Raw genomic sequence first — 18,758 nt, 5'->3', positions numbered from 1 at the left:
GGTTAAGAAAATATAGTCATGGTCTTCGGTCAAATGATTTGATTTCATAACCATCAAATGAACATGACATGTTAGGTGTGGAAATACAGTGCTGAATGAGTGTCCGCCCTTAGGAATCTTACAGTCCATATCGGACTTTCTCAGCCCCGAAACTATTGATATTTGGGGCTGGATAATTCTTTGTTGGAGGATGTAGGCTCTACCCACTGGATGTCAGTAGCCACCCCCTCCTAGTTGTGACAAAAAAAAAAATGTCTCAAGCTGGTGGCTATGGCAGTGTTGAGAACAGCATCCTCTGTCACATGTGGCTGTGGAATTCGGTCCAACACGAGCTGTGGGCTTCTCTCCAGGTGGCTCTTCAGCTGTGACTTGGCCCGGGGTCCTGGCTGTCCAGGCTCCCTTGGTTCTCACCCCTTTTTTCTTACCTGATTCTTCAGCCTTTCTAGTGATCCTGTGACTTACCTTTCAACAAATTCCTTCTCTGTATAACTATTCACAGATCATCGTCAGCCACAGGTGGTTTCTGTTGCTTGCAACTGGGAATCCTGGATGTTACATGTGGGAAATGAAGAACCTCTGCAGAAGAGATTTTTACCACGTACCAAATATACAACAGGAAAATAAAATAATGACACCAGTCGTTTATTAAGCCTGTCCCACGTCAGGCACCTTACCTAGAGTCTCCCTTAATCCTCAGAAGCCTTCCTTAACCCTATCCTTGAATAGACACCATTACTATCATCCTCACTTCATAGGAAAGCTGAGTTTTGAACCCAGGCGTTCTGTCCCCAGAGCCTGTTTCCCTGACAACCATGACCAAAGCCTAATCCAAATCCCAAATTTCCTTCAAGGCCTGTATCAGCTGTCGAATCCCCATCGCAAAATGACACCCTTCATCAACTTGCCTGTGTACCCGATGATCTTTACTGTAAGTTTTATTTTACCCACGAGCTGTGCCTGCTCACTGGCACACACGATGAGGCACTTATTTTCATGTCACCCTAGAATTATTTTTGATATTTGGGGCTGGATAATTCTTTATTGAAGGGTGTAGACTCTACCCACTGGATGTCAGTAGCCACCCCGTCCTAGTTGTGACAACAAAAAAATGTTGATGTATGTAGATATCTCTCTGATATCTTCCTCTTCTAACTGTATCTCAAGCAACTTGAGGGTTCTAATCCTGACTCTGCCACTCACCACGAGGTGGTCACAGGCAGAAACGTTGAGAATTGTTAATATGTTCTTGCAGCATTGCCGTGGGTGGGGGTGGTCTTCAAAATGCTGTATTTAACAACTGGCTCACAAGAGCACTGGCCAATCAGGGTAGTTGATGACTGTAAATATCTGGAATGCCTGTGCCATGCAAATGAATGAATATTAGCTCCAGCTGTAAAAAAAAAAAAAAATCAGCCGCTAAGATTCTTTGTAAGTTGTACAGCATGACAGAAACTCTAGACATTATTATTTCGCTTTCTGTGTCTCTTTTAGGAGTGCATTCTTATGTACTTGGCAGGTACATAATAAATCTCTGAATTAATGGATGAACGAGAAGATCATCAACATCCTACCTGCCTCCAACCTCCTGTGGAAATCAGTAATTCCCTATTTTGGTTGAATGAGATACCCCGGGTCATCTCCTTGATTAGTTGGTGGTGATGAGGAGGACATGAGCTTCTTAAACAGTTCTCCCACCATACTTAGCTTTGATTGGCAGGAAGTAATATAAGTCATACTGCACCTTCAGAGAGATGGAGCCTGGGCCAGCCTTGAAATCAGACTAAGGAAGCTGATGAGGCAAGTCCAGTCTCCCCTTTCCTGGGTCACCTGGCTTAGGTGAGGCACTGCTATCCTGACATGCTCAGCCCCCAGAATGGTCTGGCCACCTTAGGGCTCTACGTGGCAGTCCTCCAAGGCAAGTAGCAGCTCCTAGCAGCACCCAGTGGATCAGCCTCGATTGCCCCAGAGCCCACCTACCTGCCTGGCACTCAGAGCCTGTTGCTGAAAGTTCTTTTCGTCCTTCTGTTCCGTCTTCCATTGCTATCACGCCGACAGCTGCAGGAACACATGGATGTTGCTTGGCAGCTGCTAGACACAGATGCTGGGCTCTGTAATGTACTTTCCCCCCCTCTGCTGCTGCTTTTGAGTGTTTCTCTGGCTGCCTGGCTGTCTTCATCCCTGCCGGTGGGAGGGGTGTGCTCCGAGGTGCTAGTGGGGTGTGAAACCTTGGGGGATTGGTGCTGCTGAGCAGGCAAGATGGCTAAGTCCTCAAGATCTGCTTTGCCTTTTTCACGCCCAAGTGTCATTTTTAACTGTTCTGCATGCCTGAGAATGATTTCAAGCTGGCCCAGAGGAAAATCATGTTGGGGTATCTTTTCCTCTGCACCCTTGAAGCCTCTGCCTACATCCAGGTCCTCATTGTTTCCTGGTTGCTTCCCTGCAGTGGTCTCCTCACTGAACTGCCGTCTTTGCCCCTGTCTTGCCCCTTTTCTTCTATTTTCCATGGTGCTACCAGAGTGATTGTCCTATAACCAAATCTGACCACATCTCTTCTTCTTCTTCTTCTTCTGCTTCTTTTTTTTTTTTTTTTTTTGAAATCCTCATAGCTCAGAAGATTAAATCTGAACTTGGTGTGACTAAAAGGCCCTTCGTGACTCATCCCGGCTGCAGCCCCGTCTATTTTGACCAAAACAAATCGTCTGTGTTCTAACGTGATCTTGCACTGGTGTCCCCTCAGCCTAGGAATTTCCTCCTTCCTCTGTTTGGCTGTTCACCTGGTTCACTTCACCTGAGCCAGAGAGATTGCTAGAGGGTCTCTTTTCTAGGCGTAGCCTCTCCCTTGGCCTGATCTTCGACCGGCCAGGCTGCCAGCAGGGCCATTTCCATATAGCGATGACCACTCAGGCAAAGCTGCTGCTGATTAAACAGCCTACTCTGTGCCAAGCTCTGGGACACAAACACGAGCGAGGTTCAGTGCCAGTCCTCAAGGAGTTCATAGATTGTTGGGCAGATGGATGAGGAAGCACACAATTAAAATAGAGAACGCAGTGAGCTCTGTGATAGAGCTAAGTGCCGGATGTTACTACAGGAATCAGATGCCCTCTCTTTGTGCTCCTGTAACATCTTGAATGTCCTCCGATTTCATTAGCTCTACAGTATGTTATGTGTTTTCAATGTGTCTGTCTCCTCAACAACCTCTGAGTTTCTTGAAGGCAGGGACTAATCTTCCTTAAGGTGCATCCCTCACACCCACCCAGTGACCCGCACAGAACTTCAAGAAATGTCTTTGGGCAAATGGATCTCTGCAAATAAATGATTGTGTCCACATGGAGATGGCCCTGCAAGGATCCCTCCATTTGGGCCATGTGTGTCTGTCCAGGCGAGGAATCCTGGAATCCTCCTGGATTGAAGGACACAGGAAAGAATACGTGGGAAGTCAGCAAGCTTGCAGTTTCTGAAATTTTCTACCTTGTTTCCGGAAACTTGGTCCCTCGACTTGTTCCTCATCTTTTCCCTCTCTCAACGACCCCACTCCTCTGCTTTAGTTTTCTTCTGCTTTTGGTCAGGGAAAGCATCCATTAAAGAAAATTGCATATTATTTGAGAGTAATATTTATATATGTTAAAAATTAATTTTTAGATCTGTGCTGTAGAGAAATTTGAAAACTTTGATGAGAAAAGAAAACAAAACTTTATATTTAGGGTGTGAGAAGGCAGATGTGCCTGCTGATACAGAAGGGACTAAATAAATGAGTTAAAAGAGAATCCTATATGCAGTTTTGTAACAACTTTGAAAGCCTAGATGAATGGATGAATTCTTCACAAAATATAGATTACCAATATTGACCAAGAAAGAAATAGAATAAATAATTACCATAGTGAAAAAAAAAAAACAAACTAAACTAAAACAAAACCTTGAGTAATCCCAGAGCTGCCCAAATCACTGCCATTGATGTGTTGATGGAGATCCTTGTAGACTTTTCTCTGCACATATGTACAGAAAAGTGTTTGAGTGAAGACTCGGAATTCAGGCTGCCTGATCGTATCATGGTTTCCCCACTTACTAGCTGGGTGACCTGTGCCACGTTGCCTAACCTCTCTGTGCTTCCTCAGAGCACGGAGCTGTTGAGAGAATGAAATATTCTACCAAGTACCTTACAACAGTACCTGGTGCATAGTGAGCAGGAATTCATTTAATTAACAAATATTTATTGAGGGCCTATTTTATGCCAAGCATTTTTCCAGACAGCATTTAACAGCCAGAAGAGTCACTGCTGTTATGTAGCTTGTATTCTGGTTTAACCACCAAATACATTAACTGGTTTTGTTATTACAAAGAGTATCATATTATATATTGTATGGAATCTGCTTTTCTCATTTACAACATCTTGCTGTGTTTTATAACATTTCTTGGTGTCGTGAAATCTTAATTCCTACAATAGTGATATAGGATTTCATTGAATGGCTACCATATTTTAAAAAATAATCTCCTTTTTACTAGATATTTAAATAGTTTCCAATTTTTCACTATTTTAAAAAAAACAGTATGATGAAATTCATAGATACACATCTTTATGCACTTAACCTGGGTAATCCATCAACATACAGTCTTAGAAGTGAAGTTACAAATCAGAGTATGCACGTGTGTACGGCTTTTGGTAGATGTGGCCTCTTGCGAGGATTACGTACCAAATTGCCATCCCTCGTGCTGTAGTTGAGAGCACATTTTTCACACTTCCGTCTGAACCAATACTCAATTTTTTTATTCTTTCTAAATTTTGCAAATTAGGGCATTTTTAGTTGCATTTCTTTAACTTCAGGTAAAGCTGATCTTTAAAATTTACATATATATATATGTATATATATATGATGTCATTTTATTTCCATTTCTTCAACTTAAAATGAAGCTGAATATATATATGTATGTGTGTGTGTATATATATATATATATATATATATTTTCCCCCCACATTGGCTATTTGTATTTCTTATTTTCTGAGATGACCATCTGGGTCCTTTAAAGCCTCCGTTCTGATTTTGATAAGATGATCTTGGATGTTACTTAGATTGAATAGCTTTTCTCCATGGAAGACTTGTTAAACTTTGTGAGGTAATGGTTTCAAGGGACATGTGCCCAGCCTTCTCTGCTATGTATTTGCATTTTCCACTAAAAATGTCTAACATGTTATAAATTTGACTTTTCTGCACTTTGGCAGTGATGTGCTTTCAATACTAATGAACCACCTTCTGTACAACATCTCAGCGAGAACAGGGGCCACTTTTGCATAGGTTGAAAGATGCTAGGTGTTATCTTGTCATGTATGCTGGCTGTATGATCTGGTGCATGCCTGTATTTTCCTCTGTGGTCAGTGTTGGCATCGCTGCGTGCACGTGTGCACCTTCCCACGTCCATGTCTGTATTTTGAGCTGAGGTCGGGAAACAAAATGTGTATTTTGGGGTTTCTGTGAAGTTACATAAGTACTTTTGTATTTTCATGACCTGACTCTCTCCCAAGGGACATTTAGTTGAAATTTTGCTTCTTTTAGGAAGACTGCCCTGGTTATCCACCCATCCTCAGATTACTTCCCTCTGAACTTCCTGAGCACATGTGTTTCACATCTCAACTTGCAAATGCATTGCTAAAAATGTGTCCTCAATAACTCATCTATAGTTTTTCTTACACGAGGACCCCTCTGCCTTTGCCTCTGACCATTTGGAAATGCGTTTCTGGACTTTACCGCATCCTCTCAAAACAGACCCAACCCACAAAGCATTAGTGAGTAATGTAGGACAGACTACAATTTTATGGGGAGATGAAGGAGAAAGCTACATGAAACGACACCTGGCAATAAATAAAGACAAAGAGTTTCGCCTTCTCTTGTCAGAGTTCCTCTTTAGTCATGGACCTCTGGTTCTCCCTCTCTGTCTTTCTGAACCTTTCCCTAAAGCACCACTGAATATCTCCTCCTTCCCTCATCATTTATTTAGCTCTCTTCTGAATTTCTTAGTCAAAGACATGCACTGTTCCTGATGCCCAGGAAAGCTAGCAGTTCTTCAACCAAAGTGAGCCTCTTTCTATGGGACAATATGCTGCCAAAATGAGTATGTTTTTTCCCTGCTTGTTCCAACAAAGCTACTTCACAAGGATTTGCTTTGTCCCTTCATCCAGTTTGATGACAAGGACCATGTCTTCTGTTCATTTTGTGTCCTGTCTCAGCCTCCTTTTCTTCCCATGCTTCCTCCAGGGCTTTACACAAAGTAGGTTCTCAGTAAATGCTTGCCAACCAGTAAGGCATCTCTTCTGTATTTCCACCACTTAGCACAGCACCTGGAACTTAGAAGGCACGTGATGATATGAGCAAATAAATGATGTCACCTTGGTCCGTGTACCTCAGTAATGCAGTGGGTAAGATGGCTTGACCAGCTGGACCCCCATACCACTGGTGCACCCACTGCTGCCCAGGGCGTGGGCAGCTCCATAAAGCCCAGCCATTCACGCCCTTCTACTCCCAGAGCATTTCTCTTTTTACTCTAGTTGGCTGATAGGGTCTTCTTCTCCAACCCATTTTGTATCTTTCTTCACAAATCATCGGGCCAGTCCAGTGGGGATTTCCAAGATCCGTTTCCTAGAATATGACTTGCCGTGGGACCTCAGCCTCCTACCTCAGCCTTCCCATAATGTGGTTCCTCCCAGCCTCTCCTATGTGGGACCTGAACTGTCTGGGGCCCTGTTCTTCCACATTTCTCCCTAGGCCTCCTTTGACCACACCAGGGTCAGAAGAAGGACCACATCAGGAGACACAGGGAGAAATATATTGATTGCAGAAAGGGCAGAAGGAATGGGAGAGGGATGTCGGAAAGAAGAGAGGATCCCACAGCGAAGAAAAGTAGGCCTGTTCAACTTGGAAATAAAGATGGCTGGATGATTAGATCAACTCCATCTCTCGGGGGCTTTTTGTATGACTTTTTGCTCTGTGCCGTGGCATTTCCTCTTGACTTCTCTGGGTTATTTTTTGGAAATGCACAAAATGAAAAATGCCAGACAAGTGTGAAATGATGGGAAGTGACTGGGAGTCAGAAAGGAATTTCAGGGTATCTTTTTATCCTAAGGAAGTCTGGAGGTCAGCCTAGACTGTGGGGCTCGTTACCCAGATAAAGAATCCATCCAAAATCTGTGCAGATAAAGAACTCTCTATCTCCCTCTGGCTAATTCTTACTCAGAGGACCCTGTGTTCTCTTTTTTTCTGCCTCTTCACCAAGAGTTATATCTCATAGGATTAGAGAGGACATGGATGAATGCTAAGTAAAGAGTAAGGTTTTCTTTTATAACAGTTTTTAGTGACCACAGGTGTTTTCTTTTTCTTCTCCAAAGGCCTGATTGTAGGAACTTCCCAGTGAGCCTGGTGCCTCTGCCCTCGCCTGACCCAAACTCATCCTGCCCTTCTTTGGCTCAAACCCAGGTGTTTTTCTTTATTTTTCAGAAATTTACTTGATTGCGGTAGGAACACTTGACATGAGATCTACTCTCTTAATCGTAAAGTGTACAGTACAGAATCGTTAACTACATTCAGTACAGGTACTTTGTTGCACTGCATTGAATACCTGGTGTATACAGGTATGTTGTTCTGTGTGGGTACAGTGCTGTCCAGCAAATCTCTTGAGCTTACTTATCATCTCAACTCAAACTTTATACCCACTGGTAGGTAACTCTCCATTTCCCCTCCTTCCAGCGCTCCTGTTGCACTCTGATTCTACGAATTTGCATATTTTAGGTACCTCACGTAACATAAAAGGACTCACACAGTATTTGTCTTCCGTGACTTGTTGATTTCACTTAGCATAATGTCTTCAAGGTTCTTAAGCCCGTGCACTCAAGCCCCTACCCATTCTTTTCTGACAGGGTGTCTCAAAGTGTTCTTGCCCACCTCTGCTTTCTCTGTATTCCAGCCCCTTCCTAATAGTTCACTGGCTTCCTGGACCCTGGAATCCTGCTCCCTAAACCCATGGCGCTTCCCCTAAATCTTTGCCCTGAGACTCCCCAGGCCCCACTGGCCTGTCTGGCCCCATGGGCGGCACCTGCTCCTTGAAGCTTGCCTAACCCCCGTCTGCCCGGCTCTCTCAACACCCCAGGCAGCCAACCCTGGCCATTCCTGCCAGACCAGCCCCACTGAGGCCCCTGCCTGGCAGGACATGGCGTCTCTGATGACTAAAAATAGGAGGTGTATAAAAGAACGGTGGGACCCAAATAAAGTCTGAAGCAGGAAATATAATGATCCTCCGAAAATATGATTCTGTTGCTTCCGCAGGAGCCCTGTATCTGCTTCAAAGCATGTGAACTATCTTTATTTTGCATTCAAACTATCTTTTGGGGCCAGGTTTCCTTCATAACACGGCTTATTGCAAAATGGATCTGAAACCCTAGGGAGTTTATCTGTAGTTAGTTTTTTTTTTTTTTTTTCCTTTCCAGTAACTGTGGGTCGGAGGTATTCCAGCCATTATTAACTAAAGGACTACTCTGTTTTATGACATCTAATCAGGTGGCTGTCCCACTGGGAGGACAGATTGTGTCCCTTTTTTTCCCTCTGGACTGAGGAGATAAAGAGATAAAACTCATAGGTTGTTTTATTTTTTTTAAAAAAAATTTCAACAGCACAGTTCTCTTTGAGATCTTCACACAAGCCTGTTATGCATGGGAGCCTAGGCCTAATGGGGGAGACAGAAGGGCTTGTGTGTAGGACATTTTGTCCTCTGAATGGCTGACCTTAGTCAGGTCCAGGAAAGCTATTCGGGATCATCTTGGATCCTGGTGGTTCAGAAGACAATGGGAAAATCTGAGTGTGCTGTCCCCAGATGTCTTCACTTGCCTGAGAAGCCAAGTTCACCTTCAGTTTGGAGTTGGGGAGGATCTCCATGCTACAAACACTGGGCAGATTTCTTAAAGCTTCTGTTTCCTTTTACATAAAGTGGACCTGATACTACGGGCCATGACAGTTTCCCAGGGCTCAGGAGAGGCCCCAGGCCTGGGTGTGTATGACATATCCAGCTCTGTGCAAAGCAAGGTACTGTTGGAGCCTTAATTCCAGTGCAGACTTCTCTTTAGCTTATCACACTAACTCTAGCATCCCTTCATTTATGAAACCCTTCTTGAAACTATGTATGCTTTTACCCCATGTTGTCTCTTGAGACAGCTTATGTCTTGAAGTAGGATTGCCTTTTATTTATCCTGAAACTTCTTCCTTCAAACCAGTTGTCTCACAGGTTCAGAGTTTGGGAATTTCTGGACAAAACTGTTTTCACTCTGCCCACACTTTTCATGGCTGTAAAGGTTTCCCCCCGTAGCCCCTTGTGATTTGCTTTTGCAGCGTGAGTAGGCCTCATGCCTTCCGGCTGTGCTCACACAAAGGTCCCTCCAGTCCCACGATCATTGTAGATTCACTCTGAACCTCCTCTGTCCTTTGACATTTCCATGTGTATCAGCAATTGTTGGCCCCCAAAGGGCCCGAAACACCTTCTCAGTGATAGTTCAGCCTAGGGCCTGCCTGAGAGCTATGCCTTGATATGCTTAGAAAATTGATTTTGGTGAAGAATTTATGGCCAAGGACTTTAAGGCCAGTCTGTCAGTTTCAGTGTCTTTGGTTCATCAAATCTCAGGGTTAAGAAACCTCTAGGAAGAGATTCCAATGCTGCTCAAGCTTTTGCTAGGAGAGCAGAGGAGAGATTTTACAATGAGATTTAAGAGGCTCAGAAAGGAACCCTGCCTAGAAGCTCTTTCCAACAAATCCACACAGTTCCTTAAGACATACCCTTTGGTAGAGTGGGGGAACCACCTGGTGTAGTGGGTAATCTCTGAGGCTCTGCGAGTGGGCCAGCTGGTCGGAATCTTGGCTCTGCCATTTCCTAGATGTGTGACTTGACCTCTTTGTGCCTCAGTTTTCCTGTCTGTAAAATGGGGATAATAATGACTTACTTAACAGGGTTGTTGTGAGGGTGAAATGAATGAATATTTCTGAAGTATTAGAAGGTGCCTGGAAGAGAATCAGTGCTCAATAAACAGACAAGCAAATGTTCCTGGGGAGGACATGGATGCTGTTTCTTTTCTCTGGATGAAAAAGCAGAGGCTTGGAGAGACTGCTTAACTTGCTCAATGTAGCATGGTTACCAAAGGTGGTGCCAGAAGTCAAACTCTTAGTGGGTTAATCCTTTATGTTTTCATCTATGTATTTATCAAGGGAACTCCTGGTCTTCATTTCATTTCTCAAGTGGGTGTCACCTAGGATGCTGGAGTTTATATTATGAATTAGTAATCTGGCTTGTGGAAAGGGCACTGCATTAGAAGTCAGGAGATCTGACTTCTGGTCTAACTCTGCCACTGACTATGTCAGCTGGGACAAACTGTTTACCCCTGCTGGGCGACCCAATGGGAATGAATCATGCCTGCTCTGCCTGTCTCAGGGACTACAGTGAGTGTCAAAGGTGATCGTTCACTTTCAAGTTTATCAAATAATGAGTGCTTCCTGGAGGCTCAGGCCTATGCGAGCTGCATTTATGTGTATTCTTCATTGTTTTTAAATAACTCAATAAACATATAAAATGCAAGATAGTATTGTTCCTGTGAGTCTGGACAATGTGAGCCAGTTTTTCCTAGGGCCAGATTATGCCCAGACAGGCTGCACATTAAGACTCTAGAGCTGGGAGAATGAACCTTGAATCCAGACTGTCCCTGGCTTTCAGCCTGCCTTGTCCAACTATTCCATGAATAACAGGCATGTTGAGAGTTGCTTCAGAACCAGGATGCCAGTAAAGTCAGGGAAGCCAAACTGAAGCTCCACCATGAAGGTCTCTGCGAACTCGAGGTCCTCACGAAGCACTAGGCACTTCTATCCCTGCGTCCATCCAGTTGCTATGGTGGGAAGTTGGGTTGGTTCTGGGTTTCACTACGAGGAAAGGTATCAAGATAGAGAAGAAGGATTTGACAGCTAAGACAATAATAAAACATAAATCTAGGGTTCTTATTCAGCCAGTATGTACCAGGGTGATGGTACTCACCTTTCCCAGCCAGCATTTGCTCTTAGTGGTCAGTGCCCACAGTGGGCAGCTTGTTACATATATCCCAACTTTGGATAAATCCTGCCTGCCTTTTGGTTTTGCAGAGGCTCCCCTTGATTCTGTGCTCTGTCAGGTGCCAGCTCTTTTCCCATCTGCCTCCTGGGAACACAGTGGTAACACAATAAGACCGTGTGAGCTCGGGGCTGGGCTCTGCACAGGGCTGACACACTGCAGGGGAAGTGCCCGTTGTCCTGACGTCCAGGAGGACCCAAGGGGATGCTTCCATTCAACTGGCTGACCTCTGAGAATAGGAGCCAGATCTTCTTCAGTTCTTCATCATGGACAATCCTGTGCTGATGTGCAGAAGGTGCTCAATATGCATTCAGTGAATGAATAAATCCACCAGAAAGTATCCAGTGAGCATCAGTTTAGTGGGCTGCTGGGTTATTCATGGTAGAGGGTGAATTAAAAAGACCAAATCACACTAGATGTCAGAGAATTTTCAGTTTCCAGTGGATGATCCCATCCCTGTGTGACAAAAATAAAGGACACAAGGATAGGCATTTTATTTGTGCCAAGCAGTTAGATTTAATTTTTAAAAGTAAAGGTTATCACTAAGTAAAATGAAAGAACCAAGGGAAATCGAGGGCGAATAGAGATTTTGCTTGGATGTAAAGGTCCCAGGAGAAACAAATTCCTTTGGAAACAGCCCAGCGTGTGGTATTCCTCGTACCTCCCTTTTTCAAAGGCTGGTTTTGTTGGGTTTTTAACTGAGAGCCTCAGGATGGAAGGAGAAGCTATCTTCCCAGCACAGAGTTTTCTCCCCCTCATCCAAAGGGAAGGCAGATTTGGGAAACTGGCACTGCCCCTGCCCAGATGGCAGCCAGCAGCTGGCTCTGGCAAGGGGAAGTTCTCACTCTCGGCTGCTGGCCGTCCAGCCCCTCCCGTTTCCCCGGCAAGGCCGGGCCATTGGAAAGGAGAGAATGTGAGAGCCCCGCCATGCCAGCAGCTCCTCGCCACCCTGACCTGGCTTCTCTGGCTCCGGGACCCAGGCCCGCTGCCGGGAGCAGGGGAGCAGACCCGGGAGCCCCAGCCAGCAGCGCCAGCCTCCCTCTTCCTGCCGGCTTGGCCCCGTGCGGAACCACACAACGGCTCCTGACATCCACGGGGCTGCCTCAGGGCGGACGGAGGTGCTGGTGCTTTCAGGGAGAGTGGCCTGGCCACACGGCCACGGGCAGGGCTGGGTAACAGGGCCCCGGGTGGCCAGGCTGGCCCCGGGCTGCCCCGTCCCACCGGACATCGCCCTGCCTCCCCACAGACCCTGCCTGGCCTTGTTTTCACCGAGGCACAGTTTCTTTTCCCTTCTCTCCCTTCCTTCCTTTCTATCCTTCTCCTCTCCTTTTCTCTCCTCTTTTCTCTTCCTTACCTCCCTCCCTTCCTTTTCTCTCCTCACACAACGTCTTTCTGCTGCGTTCTTGCTTTCCTCCTCTTTATTGTATTCCTCCCACATTTGCTGACGACACATGCTCTTGGTAGAACCTCAGCTGGGTTCCCGGAGGACACGGGCACGGTACCCTTGGCTCTGCCCCAGAGGGGCTCACAACTCAATGTTCGTGCACGAGATGAGTCTCTGACAATTGACGACAGTCGAGTGTGATAAGGACTAAGAAAGCATACAGATTACTAGGAAGACAGAGGAAAGAGTCATTCATTTCCACCTGATCCATTTTGGGGAAAAATTAGCTGAAAAGGAGCTGCCATTTTCAATTCAGTTACCTGCCCTGCTTCTTACGTTCCTGAGAAAAGGTTTTACATCTCTAAGTCTGGTTGGAAAAAAATGAAAGGTTTGCTTTCTGTTTGTTTCTGCTTATAACCCAGGTCTTAAGGCTTTGACTCTTTATCGAGTCCAGTTTATCCATTTTTTTTTCTTTTATTGGTAACATTTTTGCTGTTGTAGCTAAGAGCTTTTTGCCTAACTCAGTGGTGCAGATTTTCTCCTACATTTTCTTTTAGAACAATTACACTTACATTTAGACCTATGAACCATTTTGAGTTAATTTTTGTACATAGTATGTATAGAGGTTTTTGGTTTGTGTGTGTGTGGGGGGTATGTGTGCTTTTTTGCATATAGATATCCATTTGTTCCAGTACCATTTGTTGAAAAGACTACTCCTTTCCTATTGAATTGCCTTTGCAACTTTGTCAAAAGTAAGTTGACAACATTTGTGTGGGTCCATCGGTGGACTCTTGGAGAGGAGTGTTTTAATGACCAATATATTATCCAACATTCTCTCTCTTTGTCTCTGTCTCAAAATAAATGTGTCTATAAATGTGTCTCTGCTGTGTAAATAGCAGTCTGTGTATGAACCAGAGTTATTACTCAACTGGGTAAAAGAAAAGAAGTTTTGGCAAATCTAGATGAGAATTCACTTGGCCACCAATTGCAGTGTGACTTTTTTTGTTCAGGACTTTTTGATCTTGAAGGAATGCAGGTGAGACTCGATAAGAAGTGTTACCGAAGTGTCACAAAGATTAATGGGGACGGGGCTCAGAGAGGACCTGGGATTTGCCTCATCTGCATCCAGATATTTGTGTGATTCCCTCCGTCTCATTTACAATGAAAACATTGTTGGGGGAGGTGGTGGCGGACAGTGAGGATAACTATGAGCGTAAGTGTATTGTTAGATTATAAGCACTTTAAAGGAAGATCTATCTTCTTTTGTAAAACACGGAGCACTTCCATTTTCTGTGTAGTAGGCAGTAAACAGGTCCTCAGTATCTCTTGTTTACCTTCTGCTGCATCAAGTCAAATGCAAGAATTACCCAGGAGATGCGTTTAATGTTTTAGTCCCCGTGACATTCCTTTGGCTTTCTTTTACAGACAGAATTCTTCTTTTACAATTCTGGAATGAAAAGTATGCAAAATGGTGTCTTCATATTGCTTAAATGCTTTCAGCCCATGCCACTCATTTCTGATTTTTCATGGCCTTAAACCACCATCTGCTGGAAGTGTGGGAAGGACACTTGCAAGGTCATCGTGTCCTGCCCTCCAGCCTCAGGCCCGGCTGTGCTTGGGCCACGAGTGAGAAGTGTTTCTATCTTTCTCTGAAAGGTTTTCAGAGCTCAGTGCCCCTCCTTGGAGGTTTCATCTTTGGGGTGGGCCCAGTTCTCCCCTCCAAGGACTGTATTCCTGGTGGACAGGCAAAGATCCTTCATGCGTACCCTGGACATGCTCGTACTATGACCATCGTTTTGTGTCTTTGACCAACTTTACTTTCTTTTCCTTTATAAATCCTTCAAACACTTCAAGTCCAACTGCTCACACTGGGGACAGCTTGTGATTAACCTCTCTCCACTGCAAGAAGTAGCCAGCGTCAGTGATTCTTCCTTCTAAAATTGCTTAACCAGTTTTTAATACACCAAAAAGACTTTTGCCCAGAACCCTCTGGCCATCTATTTTCCTTAATGGCCTTTTATGAGGGACCTTATCAAAAGCTTGCAAGGAAATCCAAGTAAATTATGTTCCTTGGTTCACCTTTACCTACTATTTCATTAACTTTTTCAAAAACAATATGACATAGTTTTCAACATAATTAAAGGGGTTGGGAAAAGGGAACTTTAACTAGCGCTTGACAGTTTCCGGAGTTGCCTGGGAGAGCTGGGTCACTGCTCATATTCTGCCTCTGCTTAAGGACACTAATTCATTTCCCAGGCTGTCTGGCGAGGTCAGCCACTAGTTCAAGGTGGAAATGACAAATTTTTAGGCTTTCAAGTATGCAGTACTCAGCTCTCTAGAGAGCCTGAAGGAAGGAAACCACAAGTTTATCCAGGTCTGGACCAGAGAAAGAGGAAATGATGGGACGAACCAAGACGTGGACAGAGGGCGGTGTCTCCGTGGAAGGGAGAGCCAGCCCAGGAGGGCTCGGACACTCCCAAACGACCCTTTATTTTGTGTATGGGAAAAGGAAGGGCTGATCGTAGCCTTTGGGAAGACTTTCAGTGTTCCAGGGGGGGTCTGTACGACCAGAGTGCAGGGGTGGGCAGAGGCTGGCGGAATGAGAAGGAAAGAGTTAGAAATGAGCTCACACGACTGGTAGTCACTGCATTTAAAAAGATGCTCATAATCATCTTAATAATCGCAGCGCGTTTGTTGAGTGTCTCCTGTGTGCAGGTGTGTGCTAGGCATGTGCACATGCCTCGCTCATGTAAGCTTAATCACGGGGCAAGGGAGATGTCATTACCCTCATCTGTAAATGAGAAAAATAAGGCACAGTGTAAAGGACCTGAAGGTCACACAGTTAATTAGCAGATTTGGGAGGCAACCTCCTCCTACTGATTCTGAAGTACGCAGATTTTCATGATGCTAGCTACTCAATTTTTAGCCAGTGTAGTACAAAATTCTCCCAGAAATCAAATATTCTGGTTAACAAAATGTTCTAAATAAACATTCTAAAGGTGAATGACTAGTTTTCTAAAAGATGTATCACTACTCAGTGGTTTTAAAAAAGCAGGCAGTATTTAATTTGTATTAATAATTCCCAAAGTAAATCAAGTATACATCCATAAAAAAAATTTACAAAACCATTTAAGGGCTACAGTCCTCAAAACATCTTTATGAATCTCCGTTTTCGCTGGTCTGAGAATTTGGAAGTACTTGTCTACCAAGGCTCTGGCTGACAAAATGCTAGTAAAATTGGCTTTTGCTGCAGAAAGGAACCGGCAAGGAAAAGGCAGAAAGCTTCCATTTCTTTCTGGCTTGCTTTATGTTTTCCACTGGCTCAATGCCTGTTTTTCCTTATGTCCTAAGGAATGGGCCATTTTTAGTCTTTTCCATGACTTCACAGAGCTCAGCACAGTTGTCCGACGGCGTGCTCCGTGCTCCACAGGAGGTGATGCCTGCATATTAGAAAGCACTTTTTAGAGTGTGTTTTGAAGACCTACATCCTCTCCCCAGGTGCCCCTGCAAACTGCTGTGTTCCCGGGACCACGACACCTTACCTGCTGACTCCTGCATGCTCATTGCAGTGTCTAAGGGAACAAGTGAGTATCTGAAGGCACCTGGGCCAGGCTGAGAAGCCCAGCTATCAGAATCCACCCTCCTGATTTGTCAACACAATGACCCTTCAGACCAGGAGCCTGAGAAGCCGAGGAACCAGAAAACCCACTTGGGTTTTTCTTTCAAGAGTGAATGTGATAATTGGAAAGAATGCAAATGGGGAGCTGGAGAGAAAAATAAAACTTTCAATCTAGCATCAAAACTGGGAACCTGGGTAAGAAAAACAAGTCTCCTGTCTTAGGAAGGGAGATACTCTGGGCTGCTGGTCCTCACTAAGGTCAAATAAAGCCTGAGTTGGCAGAGTGAAGTTCCAGCATCCATTTGCAGAAAACAGGAGGCATCAGCTCTGTGTGTCCACTGGGTGTGGCCATTAGTCAGGTCTCCGTGTGATGAGCTGGGCAGAGGGACAGGGACCTTTGGCCATGCGGGGAAGCAGCAAGGGTCCTGCCATGGTCATGCAGCTTGATTCCAATTCTAGCTCTGGGCCTTCTGGCTTTGGTGATCTTGGACAAATAGACTTTGATTTATTAATCAGTTTTAGTTTCCTTGTCTGTAACAGGGGAACAGTGGCAGTTTGAGGAGGATGAAAGATAGTGAGGTTTGTAAAGTGCCTGACAACACGTGGCAAACGATTTCTTTCCCATGAACTTCTGGCCTGTTATCTTTCTCAACACCAAATACAGATTCATAGCACAACTAGTGTGAGCAACTTTATGGGTTCTGTGTTCTCTCCACTGATGGTAAGGAAATAACATTTCTTAGATAAAAATGTAGAGACTAAATCCCTCCTGCCCTCCACATTGGACCTATGATGTGACAAAAAAAAAAAAAGAATTTAATGATTTAATCATAGATGAAAAACCTTACAAAGCTATACAAGGTAGATGACATTACACGTATTTCTATCCAACCTGCATTCTACCACTTAAAGCAGGGATGGGGCCTCTGAGCATTTTGACCAGTGACTTTGCATCATTAATACAGTGTGGGGTTAAAAATCACATGCATTACACTCAGCTGAGTTAAGAGCATAGAGCATTTTATATTTTCAATATAATTTCTCATCTGGCTCTGACCACTTCTCTCTCTCATAGGGAAGTGGAGGGGGACCATATAAACTTGGCAATTAAAGACTACTCCTTCTCTTGTTGAAAATAGCTTCTTTGGGGTCAATTCCCAGACTTTCAGAGATTCACTGCTCTCCTCCTACCTGTCAGCTCAATAGCATCCAGGCCTGGGGGGAGGTTTATGTACCTTTATGGGGTGGGGGAGGGGACCTTGGGATGGCTTGTTCCCTCTGATTTCTTGCTGGTCTTTGCTGTAGGATGACTCTGGCCCATTCCCTGAGTACCATGGGCTGGTGGCCACAGAGAAGTGGCTTTTGGGTTTTTTTTTTAATCCTGCCCATGGTCCTGGTCGTTTGCCTCTGGAGATGGAATCCTTACACTCTGTGGCCATGTTGTACCAACACCAGACCCCTGCACATCCTCCAGCCCTCAGTACCACTGTATCCTCCTACAGGAGTATATGGAAACTTCTGGATTCCACGTGTACCGAGTGCAGGCCTTGTTAAATGGATCCAATAAAGTTCTGAAAAAGTTCTGCTCAGCAGGATTGCAGCTTCTTATAGTCTTCAAATCAAGCAAGCAGAAGGGTCACCTCCTAAGAACAAAGACAAAGAAGACTGCTGATCAACTCTTACAACGAGTTTATATGAATCTATAGGGAAGGAGATTAGATGCTTCTGATGATGAGATATAGTGACCAGAAAAAGGTGGACAGCCCAGGGAAGTCCCACCTTTGGAAGTTTCAGCATGGGCATTGTCTAAGTGCCACTTTGCCAGTCTCAGCACGAACTGGTAATACACTTATGGCTTTGATGGGCCCTTCAACAAAGCACCTTCCTTCCCCAGTGCTATCTCTAAACTCTGCTTGTGCAGCTGAATAACAGCAGATGCTAACTACTATATATAAAACAGATAAACGTTAGGTCCTACTGTACAGCACAGGGAACTATATTCAATACCTTGTAATAGCCTATAATGAAAAAGAATATGAAAAGGTGTGTGTGTGTGTGTGTGTGTATGCAAATAACTGAATCACTATGCTCTACACCAGAAATTAACACAACATTGTAAACCGACTATACTTCAATTAAAAAAAAAAGAATTGTATCTTAAGAGTAGTAGCATTGACGTACGGCATAGTTAATTCTGTTTGGAGGTGGGGAGAGGTGGTGATAGGTATCGATCCTAGAGAGGAGGTTACATAGGTATCAGGTTCTAGAAACTGAAGAGAGTTTCTAGGCAAGTAGGGCAGGTGGAAGGCATTCTAAGTAGAGGAAACAGTGCAAAGGCATGCAGATACGAAAATCAGGAAAATAAAGTTGATTTATACAGTTAGAGATGAAAAACATTTAATACTCATCGTTGTCATGAACTCTTGCATCCTATCATCAGATTCACTTACTAATTTTCATACAGAGTGACCACCCGAATTTGATCCCTGTTCTCTAGAGTGTCTCGGTCCGAGGCAGCATCGTAGCAGATCAAGCACTGACCAGGTGAGTTAAAGCTCTGTAATTCACTTGCTCTGTAACATGGACCAAGTCACGTGACTTGTTCTAAGGTCACTAGTACTGTCGTACTTAAACGAG

The 18,758-nt window shown here is 44.5% G+C and overlaps 1 long non-coding RNA gene across 1 annotated transcript in view; it reads left to right on the top strand.

The window, feature by feature from the left end:
• Nucleotides 1-16,181, top strand: part of LOC116148669 (uncharacterized) — an 84,509-nt gene extending 68,328 nt beyond the window's left edge. The window contains exon 3 of the long non-coding RNA XR_010377141.1: nt 16,001-16,181. This is a non-coding gene — a long non-coding RNA (uncharacterized LOC116148669). The remainder of the gene's footprint in view (nt 1-16,000) is intronic.
• Nucleotides 16,182-18,758: the final 2,577 nt, after the last annotated feature.

Source organism: Camelus dromedarius, chromosome 21, assembly GCF_036321535.1.
Source record: "Camelus dromedarius isolate mCamDro1 chromosome 21, mCamDro1.pat, whole genome shotgun sequence".
Taxonomy (NCBI): Eukaryota; Metazoa; Chordata; class Mammalia; order Artiodactyla; family Camelidae; genus Camelus; species Camelus dromedarius.
Note: the sequence above shows the minus strand (reverse complement) of the source record. Positions and strands in the feature narration are given on the sequence as shown.